Source organism: Argentina anserina, chromosome 1 (genome assembly GCF_933775445.1).
Source record: "Argentina anserina chromosome 1, drPotAnse1.1, whole genome shotgun sequence".
In the NCBI taxonomy this organism is placed as follows: domain Eukaryota; kingdom Viridiplantae; phylum Streptophyta; class Magnoliopsida; order Rosales; family Rosaceae; genus Argentina; species Argentina anserina.
The window spans coordinates 22,685,908-22,695,683 of NC_065872.1; the positions used below are offsets into that span (position 1 = coordinate 22,685,908).

The 9,776-nt window shown below is 40.3% G+C and overlaps 1 non-coding gene across 1 annotated transcript; it reads right to left on the bottom strand.

The window, feature by feature from the left end:
• Positions 1–6,345: 6,345 nt before the first annotated feature.
• On the bottom strand, positions 6,346–6,452 carry LOC126805340 (small nucleolar RNA R71). The gene has a single exon (XR_007674012.1). It is a non-coding gene; the product is annotated as a small nucleolar RNA R71 (small nucleolar RNA).
• Between the last annotated feature and the right edge of the window lie 3,324 nt (positions 6,453–9,776).

The following is a 9,776-nucleotide window of genomic DNA, read 5'->3' on the forward strand; positions in this document are numbered from 1 at the left end:
TTGATGCATGATCACTAATATGGAAAATATGTAAAGGCAGGGAGAGTTGGTGAATGGTGAGTGCGGACGGCAATGATTTTAGAGAGTTGATGCGCAAATGGAATGCACCAACAAACTAACACGTTGCCACTTAGGGTCGTTTTTTAGCATATAAGGGTGGCGCGTGATGTGCTATTTTCCGGTGATGCGCGGTGGGAAAGTCTTTTCTTGTTTTTCTGGGGTTGGTGAGACATTAGAAGTAGGAAAAGTGTATTGCAAGGAATCAAAGGTTGGTGGGAAAATGGTAGACCCACCCCCAGAACACAGGTTTTGGTTGTGTGACTTTTACAACCGGAGTAGATGGATATTGCCAACGTAACATCTGCGACTACAACTTCTCTCCTGATCCACTATCAAGGGGTTCCAGAACAAGAATAATGTTGGCCCAAAATAATACCCAAATGTGCAAAACCAATCCATACCAAGTGCAAGTCCCCCCATGCTCTTTGGGTCACAGCCAAGTGAGCCAACACATAAAAACACACCTAGAGCAACATTTTACTAGATTGATTGATTGATCATCACATACGATTCTTAATAAGTTAACTTTGATTGATTGATAATAACCAAACCAAAAAGATGTAATATTCATACACATTGAGGATCCCATGGAAACCAGGCTGAATTGAATTTTCTTTGACCTAGTTCATGAAAACTAGAGCTAAACCAGAGTGTGCGTGGCTGCTGCAGCTAGTGAAGAGCATAAATCGACGCTATTCAGTGAGATGTTTGCCGAGGAAGACGTACGAAGAGCCGATTGACGATGGAGTTTGAGAAAAATGGGTAGAGTGAGCGGAGGAGGTATAATGCGCTAGTTGAAAATAAATCACCGGAAATCGGGTTCACTGGCGGAGGGAGCAAATAAAGTCTTGTGTGGCGGCATAAGAGATCTATTGCGTCGATGGAGAAAGTGGAGAGATATTAAATTTGAAAGTGGCACATTTGTAAATATGTGGTGAAGTTGGACAATTTCGTAATTTTGTGATTGCGTGACTTGCGTCATTAAAAATTAGGTCAAGCTCGCTATTGTTGGTTATTGGGCCTGAGCTTAAATCCTGATTTGTATAACAAATTAGATGTGAAAAAAACTCATTTTCAAATGTGGTCAGATTACTCAGATACTACTGAGTAATCTTCTATTTTTCTTTTCAAAATAATTGGGATTACTTGACACGATCCGCTCCAAAATTTATCTTAATATCGAGACAGATCGTGCGGGAACCACTATCAAATGAGATATACCAAAATTTCGGTATAGTATCCCCTGAAAGTAGCCAACCCTACCTGCACAAAACGACACTCCCAATATCTTAAATTCAACCTCAACACTTGGAGCCACCATGCTCCCCAAAATTTCCAAACTCCACAATCACATCCCATAAATACAATTCAAAAATACAACACAAGGTACCTTACAGAGTACGCAGTAATCATTACGCAGTAATCGTTATTTAATATCATCGGACCCCTGGAGTTCGTAGCTCGTCTTAAACCACAACCGCCCAACCCACTTTAAGACAACAAGGGTCACTAATCAACGTAAAAACATAATTTTTGAAAATCTCATACCCGAAGTAATTACTCAAATGACGAAACTATCTTAACACTTTCTAAGAATCTCAATCTCAGATAATTATTCGACACAGAATGGAAAATGAACCATCCCCGCTAGTCTGAGTAAAGTAATAATAATAATTATAGAAATAGACTAGTCCCGCTAGCCTCAATAAAGTAATCAAGCCATGCAATATGCTATACACTATGCCATACACTATGCCCCCTCCCGAGCAACTCAAAAATATTCCAATACTCCCATTGGTGGGCTTTTTTGATATTCCTAAATATCACATCGCCTCTCAGGCGGAAAGGAATATCATAATAATATGCCAGTTCCCATACTCCCATTACAGGGCTTTCGTGATATTTCTGGATATCACATCGCCTCCCAAGTGGAAACGGATATCATAACAATCTGCTAGCTCTCATCAACGTGCCCCTCCGGGGCAAAATAAATATGTACTCTCATACTCCCAAAATCGTCACGTCACGCTAACGGATAGGGTAACTGTCACGCCCTCAAATCCGAGACCACTATTATATGGAAATATAGTTCTCGAATTAAAGATGTGACCTTAAAACCAATAAAATTTCCACACAGACAGAACATTGAAATACATTTTGCCACTTGGGCCGCCGCTAAGGCTAAATCATATGTATTCATTTTCTTTCGCCAAACTGGCCGCCACTATGGTAGAACAACACACACAAGTCTTTTGCCTAAAAAGGCCGCCACAAAGACAACACTACAATCCACAAAGCTACACACGCAATAATCATACTGGAAGGTACATTTTCTTCCCTTCCGGTCACACAATATAGAAGCACTTCGACTATACAAATATTCCATCCAAAAACCTCCAATTTACCGAGAGGTACATTTTATTCCCCCTCAGTCCCATCCTCCATAGTTCAATGAAAACCAACTAAAAATATACAATATATTTCACAATATAGTAGTTTTATATACTTAGTGATAAATATATGCATATCATATTACCATTTAGATATACGTATATAAATCACCAAATACATACACATTTATGTTCAATCACACAACAAGAAGAAAATATATAAAATGTAAGTTCACACGTCTAGTTATCGCCAAGGTAACTAGACCAAACGTGAGGTTTACTCACCTTAATGCTTGCTTCCACTTCTAAGTCAACAAGTAGAACACTTGTTTCGAACTCAAGCACCTAAGTTAAACAAAGCTCCACTTAGTAAAAAGGAACCAAAACAACCCAAAATATACACACTTCATAAAATTCAGCATTCTACTAAGGTCACCCAGGCCACACACTAGTGGCATCCACTCCAACCACTTCACTCTTTTCTTCTCTTACTTCCCAAAACCAACCTTTCCAAAATGTCACAACTTAACTAAACAACTTTCCCAAACAAAACCATAGCACTCTCAAACAGCCCCTACTCTCAAAACCACCAAAACATCACCAAAGATAACAACTAACTCAACTTTCCTTACTACAATACTACAATAACACTGCAGCCCTGCTGCCCTCAAAATCCTACACCCTCTTTTAACACAAAAATGACTTCACACCTTCTTCCTTACCAAAATAGCCCATACAACAACCAACCTATTTCAAACAAACCACAAGTATCCCAACACCCAACTCAACTACTTCAAAATCAGCAACAAAGTTTGATGATTAACTACAAACACAACTCACCCCTTAAATCTCAAACTACATAACTCACTACTCCTCACCAGCTAACCAGTTAAGGGAATGATCTCCTTACCCAAAATAACTCGTCAAAAGGAAGGATTGTTGGGGTTGCAGTTGAAATCCCCTCTTAAAGCAGCAGTGATAGGAGCACAAAGTGCGACGTTCTTAATGTCTATATGCCCTATTCTTATGCTTTGTTACTTCTTATTTAGTTGTTTTAGGTTCATATTTGTCATATGTATGTTCTAGGTAGAGCTATTTCGAATTTAGATGATTTGATGATGAAATTGTGCTAAGTGTTAGAACTCCTTATTGAGCTAGGATTCCTTACTCGACTAGGACTCTACTTTCCTATTTTCATTCTTTCCTATTCCTTAATCGACGAATTCTTTTCAGGAAAGACAAATCATATTTGGAAAGAAAGAAAAGTTGCCGAGTTGCATTCCTAGTTGAACAAGGAAATCATATTCGAGTTGAAGAAGAGAAGAGGAGGCCGGCCTAGCTACTCCTAGTTGGACCAAGATTGTTGCTGAGCTGCCCTTTAGTGATCTTCCTATTGGACTTGGTTTCCTACATCCAGTTGGATATGGAGTACATAAATCAAATCCATAACAAAGAGGATTTCAGTTTCCCAATTGGATTCTATCTCCTTATGGCACGGCAAGAAGGCTTCCTAAACCTCTATATATAGAGGCCGGCCTCTCCATTCAGCAACATCATCAGCCTACACACAAAGCAACAGCCATAGCTCTGCCGAAACACTCTTCCATCCTCCAAGAAATCCTAAAACCGAAATTCATCCTTTTCCACCCTTTGGATTCGAAGCAAGTAGCCTAGGATCTTCGTTTGCTTGGAATAAACCCCGTAGGAATATTTCAAAGTGTAACTCTATAATCTTCATGTTTTATTTCGATTTTATGTTTTCTTGTTCTTGGATGATTTCTGTTTTTGGTTTTGTTAAAGTTCAATTTAATCTTGTCTATGAGATAGTTGTTCTTTCGAATTGTGTATGATATAAAGATTTCGATTTCTCTTTCAAGGATTTCTGTTTTGATGCCGTGAGTTATTGTTTCATGTTCTTGATCAAATTTCGATTTGTTCTTATATTGCATGTGTAATTGAGACAAGTAGTTGATATTGCATATGTTAATCATTCAAAGTTAGTACGATTATGATACAAGTAGTGGATTAATTGTGCTTTGGTTTTTCACCGATTTTGATCCTAAGTTCGGCAGTGGATAGGTACTTAAAACATGTTGATTTCTCTATGTGATATGTAATTGCATGATGAATTGGTATGTTAGATTTCATAGCAAGACAAGTAGTTAAGCTCGAATGTATCCATGTATTAGGAATCAAGTAGGAACTTGATGCATGATCGAACTTAGTTTGGAACCTTGATACCTACGGCATGAACATGAATGAGAAGGGAATTCGATGGCTTTGTTCTTACATGATTTGTTTGGTGATTGTTTATGTGTTGGTTGGTTGATCACATGTATATATTAGTTTATGTTTTATTTACTGTTTTTATGACTCAATCCAAAATCTATATCAAACCTTAAAACCTTTATGAATTCGTGTAAGTATTGTGATCCTAAGCCCTGGCTGGATTCCCGGTTTGTGAACGATACCCTCTTGCTTTATACTACTATGATGTGTTCAGGGTTAAATATTGATGTCGAGTAATCGAACATTCATCAAATGGCGCCGTTGCCGGGGATCCATTAGAGATGGATCCCTAACTTTTACTACGAATTCATTGTGAATACTGTACATTTGTATATTCTTATTCTTATTTCGTGTAACATATAGTAATGTATCTTAGGTTGTTGTTTTGGTGCTTGAGTGAATGATTGTTGTAGGTTGTAAATCGAACGGAATAGGTAAAGTCCCTTTTGTTAATATTAGCCTTAACCCTTCATGCTAGCTCTCGAATTTGCATGAGGTCGAGGACGGCTTTTATTAACACTTGGAGATTTGTCTAACACACAAGGTTAAGTCCAGCTGAGTAAGGGGCACGCTCTCTTATTACTCTGGTGCATGGGACCAAAATTGGATCTCAGAGAACTACTGACTGACATACATCTCGGTGATGGAGTCGATAGGGAGTTCGCTCTCCGTAGTTCAACAAATGAGTCCTACCATGTTCACTATCTCTGATTGAGCTAAAGGCCTTTTGAAACAAAGACTTGATCTTGTGTCTAGGCATCAATACTTAGGCCGCACGTCCACCTTGATTTACAACTTAGAATCAATCGATCATTCAATCATTGAAATAGCAAAAAGAACTTGTGAATTGTATGAACTTGTGAAAACGTAAAGAACTAACTCTTTGTAAACAACATAGTTGCCGTGCCCTTCCCCCATAAGTGTGCGTGTGTATGACTAAGGGAAGGCACGAATTTTATGTATCCATCATGTATTCTTCAATGCTAACTCGTTACCTTTCGTACAACAGGTACTATGCTTGTACGAATTTTCTAAGAAGACACAAGAGCTCAAGGATCGAATTCAAGCACTTAGAGATTTAAACAACTCTTTCATAAGTAGACCTTTGAATTTCGAAACATCTCCAAGCAATTCAACCTTAAACTCTTCACCTAGATCAGAAGAAGAGGAAGATCTGTCCTTTCCCTTCGTCTTCAATTCAGACTTAGACACAATTGCGGGCCGTGGCATAATTCCTGTTGGTGCTCCAATGGCACTAAAGAACGCATTCATTCCCACCACCCCTGAATCATCCTCATGCATTGCTTTCACTCCACCTGATGAAGCTAACTTCTCCATTCATGTTCAATTTCTTGGGCAGCTGCCTAAGTACTCTGGTTCTTCAATGGAAGACCCTAATGTTCACCTTAGGGAGTTCTTGGACATTTGCAAGCTCCAATCGATTCATCATCTTTCTCAAGAAGGCTTGAGGTTGCTTTTGTTCCCATTTACCCTTAAGGATGATGCTAAACGTTGGTTGTATTCCTTGCCTGCAGGAATCATCACTACATGGGAGGAAATGACTAGGAGGTTCTTGAAGCAATTCTTCCCTGCTCAACTCACGAAAAGACTTAGGAGGGAGATTCAGAACTTCACTCAAAAAGATGGTGATTCACTCTATGAGGCTTGGGAGGAATTTCAGGAACTACAAAGGAAGTGCCCTCACCATGGTATTTCGTTGGATGACTTGGTGCAATTCTTCTATGAAGGACTCGACACCACCAATAAGAGCATGGTGGACTCGGCATGTGGCTGCACATTCATGAACAAAACCGGTCAAGAAGCTTACACCTTGATTGATGACTTGGCTGACAACAATCGCCAATTTAGTTCCAAGGAGAAGAGAGGAAGCAAGAGCCGTGGGGTGTATGATGTTGATGCAAGGAATCAGATGGCTACTTTAGAAAGAAAGCTTGACGTGCTAGTCAAGGCATTCAATGGTTCGAGCATCAACCCTCAAGCATGTGGTATTTGTTCTTTCAAAGATCACACGATTGACAATTGTCCAAATGGTGCAATGACTGAAGAAGAGTTGAACTTTATGGGGCAACAAAGGCCTAGGTACGATCCATATTCGAACACATACAACTCTGGACTTAGAGATCATCCAAATTTTCGTTGGAGCAACAATGCTCAACCATCCAATGCTCAAGGTCAAGGACCTCGTCCTTCAGGTTTGTTTGTGAGGCCTCAGGTACCTCAAGGTTCTGCTCCCTTTAACTCTAATGTTCATGGTTCGAATAATGCATCTTCACCTAATTATGATGAACTTTTGAAGTCTCTTGCTCAAGGGCAACAAAATCTAAACTCTGCTACTCAAGCTTTAGTTACAGGTCAACAAGCTCATTCTAAGGACATAACCGAGCTTAAGAAGCAGATGGGACAAGTGATCGATTTCATGGGCAAGATCCATGAAGGAGGGAAGTTGCCTAGCCAAACTGAGCCTAATCCGAACGTGAAGGCCATGGTGACACGAAGTGGGAGGATCTTGGATGCTCCATTGCAGCAACACAAGAAGGCCGTGCCTTCTAAAGGTAAGGAGGCCGAGAATTACAATGTCAAAGACTTAGAGAAGGACCCTGCCTCCTCTAAGGCCAATGATGCCGTGCCTCTACCAAAAGAAGATCATGCCGTGCATGACAAAGGTAAGGATCCTAACTCTAGTGGTTTGGTTTCAACTAATGACCTTCCTCGTGTTCCCTTCCTTAGTAGATTTGCAAAGCAAAAGAAGGATGACTCTGATCAAGCCATGCTCGACATTTTCAAGAAGGTGGAAGTGAACATGCCTCTTATTGAATGCATACAACAAAATCCTAAGTATGCTAAGTTTTTGAAAGAATTGTGCACCAACAAGAGGATGACTCGAGAGAAGGAGGTTGTCACAATGAGTGAGACGGTTTCTGCCGTGCTCTAAAGGAAGCTACCACCAAAGCTTAAGGATCCAGGGAGTTTTTCTATCCCTTGTACAATCGGAAACATGACATTTGAAAAGATAATGTTAGACTTAGGTGCATCTATTAATGTAATGCCGCACTATATCTATGAGAACCTAGGTCTAGGTGATTTGAAACGTGATAATGTTGTGATTCGATTGGCTGATTGTTCCAACAAAGTTCCTTTGGGCTATGTTGAAGATGTTCTTGTGCAGGTTTCAAGCTTGATCTTTCCTGCCGACTTTTATGTCATTGACATGGAACCAACGGAGGCAGATGACAAGGAGGTCCCTATCTTGTTGGGTCGCCCCTTCATGAGGACTGCAAGAACAAAAATAGATGTGTTTAGTGGATCACTCACTTTTGAGTTCGATGGTGAAGTGATTAGCTTCAACATCTTTGAAGCTATGAGGTATCCTCTTTCGGAGTTAAGTGATTGTTTTTCAGTTGACATTCTTGATTCCCTTGAAGATAACTATCTAGGTACCTTGACAAATGACGAGTTGGCACTCACTATAGCCCAAGGGGCCGGATTTACAAGTGATGGTTCTAACATTTCGGAGTTAGAAGCAAACAATGCCGTGCCATCCTTCATTCTTGAGAACGTGACCTCTCTTGAGGTTGCACGTGAGGTAAGCTTTGTCTCTCCTAGTCCAATTCTCTTAACTACTAACAAGAATCTTCCTTCTGTGGTGCAAGCTCCGAAGCTTGATCTTAAGGTTCTTCCGGACCACTTGAAGTATGCGTTTCTAGGAGAAGAGGATACATTGCCCGTGATCATTTCATATGCACTAAATGAGGAGCAAGAAGAGAGATTGATTGAAGTGTTGAAGAGACACAAGACGGCAATAGGATGGACCTTAGCCGACATCAAGGGAATTAGCCCTACCATGTGTGTGCATCGAATATTGCTAGAAGATGGTGCCAAACCAACCAAGGAAGGTCAGAGACGCCTTCACCCACCAATGATGCAAGTTGTAAAGGATGAAATCACTAAGTTGCACGATTGTGGCGTGATCTACCCCATCTCGGATAGTAGGTGGATCTCACCTATTCAAGTTGTGCCAAAGAAGTCAGGCATCACGGTGGTGAAGAACAAAGATAATGAGTTGGTGCCTCAAAGGACAGTGACTGGTCATAGAGTATGTATTGACTATAGGAAGCTCAATGCGACAACAAGGAAGGATCACATGCCATTACCATTCATTGACCAAATGCTTGAGAGGTTAGCTGGTCACTCTTTCTATTGTTTCCTTGATGGATATAGTGGATACAACCAAATAAGTGTTGCGGAAGAATATCAAGAGAAGACTACATTCACATGCCCTTTTGGTACGTTTGCTTATCGTCGCATGCCTTTTGGTTTGTGCAACGCCCCAGGTACGTTTCAACGTTGTATGTATCACATTTTCTCTGAGTATATTGGTTCTAAAATTGAAGTTTTCATGGATGATTTTTCTGTCTATGGTGAAGATTTCGAAACTTGTTTAGAAAATGTTGAACTTGTGCTTAAACGTTGTGAAGAAACTAACTTGGTTTTGAATTGGGAAAAATGTCACTTTATGGTCACGCAAGGCATTGTCTTAGGTCATATTGTTTCATCTAGAGAAATTGAGGTTGATAAGTCTAAAATAGATCTTGTGCGTCACTTACCCCTCCCCACAAATGTGAGGGATGTTCGATCGTTTCTTGGACATGCAGGTTTCTATCGTAGGTTTATCAAAGATTTTTCCAAGATTGCAAGACCAATGAGTTCATTGCTCCAAAAGGACGTCCCATTTCACTTTGATGATGATTGCAAGCATGCATTCGAGACTTTGAAGAAGCTCCTAACTTCAGCACCGATCATGGCACCGCCGGATTGGTCCTTGCCATTTGAGTTGATGTGTGATGCCTCCGACTATGCAGTTGGAGCCGTGCTAGGGCAGAGGAAGGACAAGCAGCCCTACGCCATCTACTATGCCTCACGAACACTCAATGATGCTCAACAAAATTACACCACAACTGAAAAAGAACTTCTTGCCGTGATCTTTGCTCTAGATAAGTTTCGTTCTTACTTACTTCA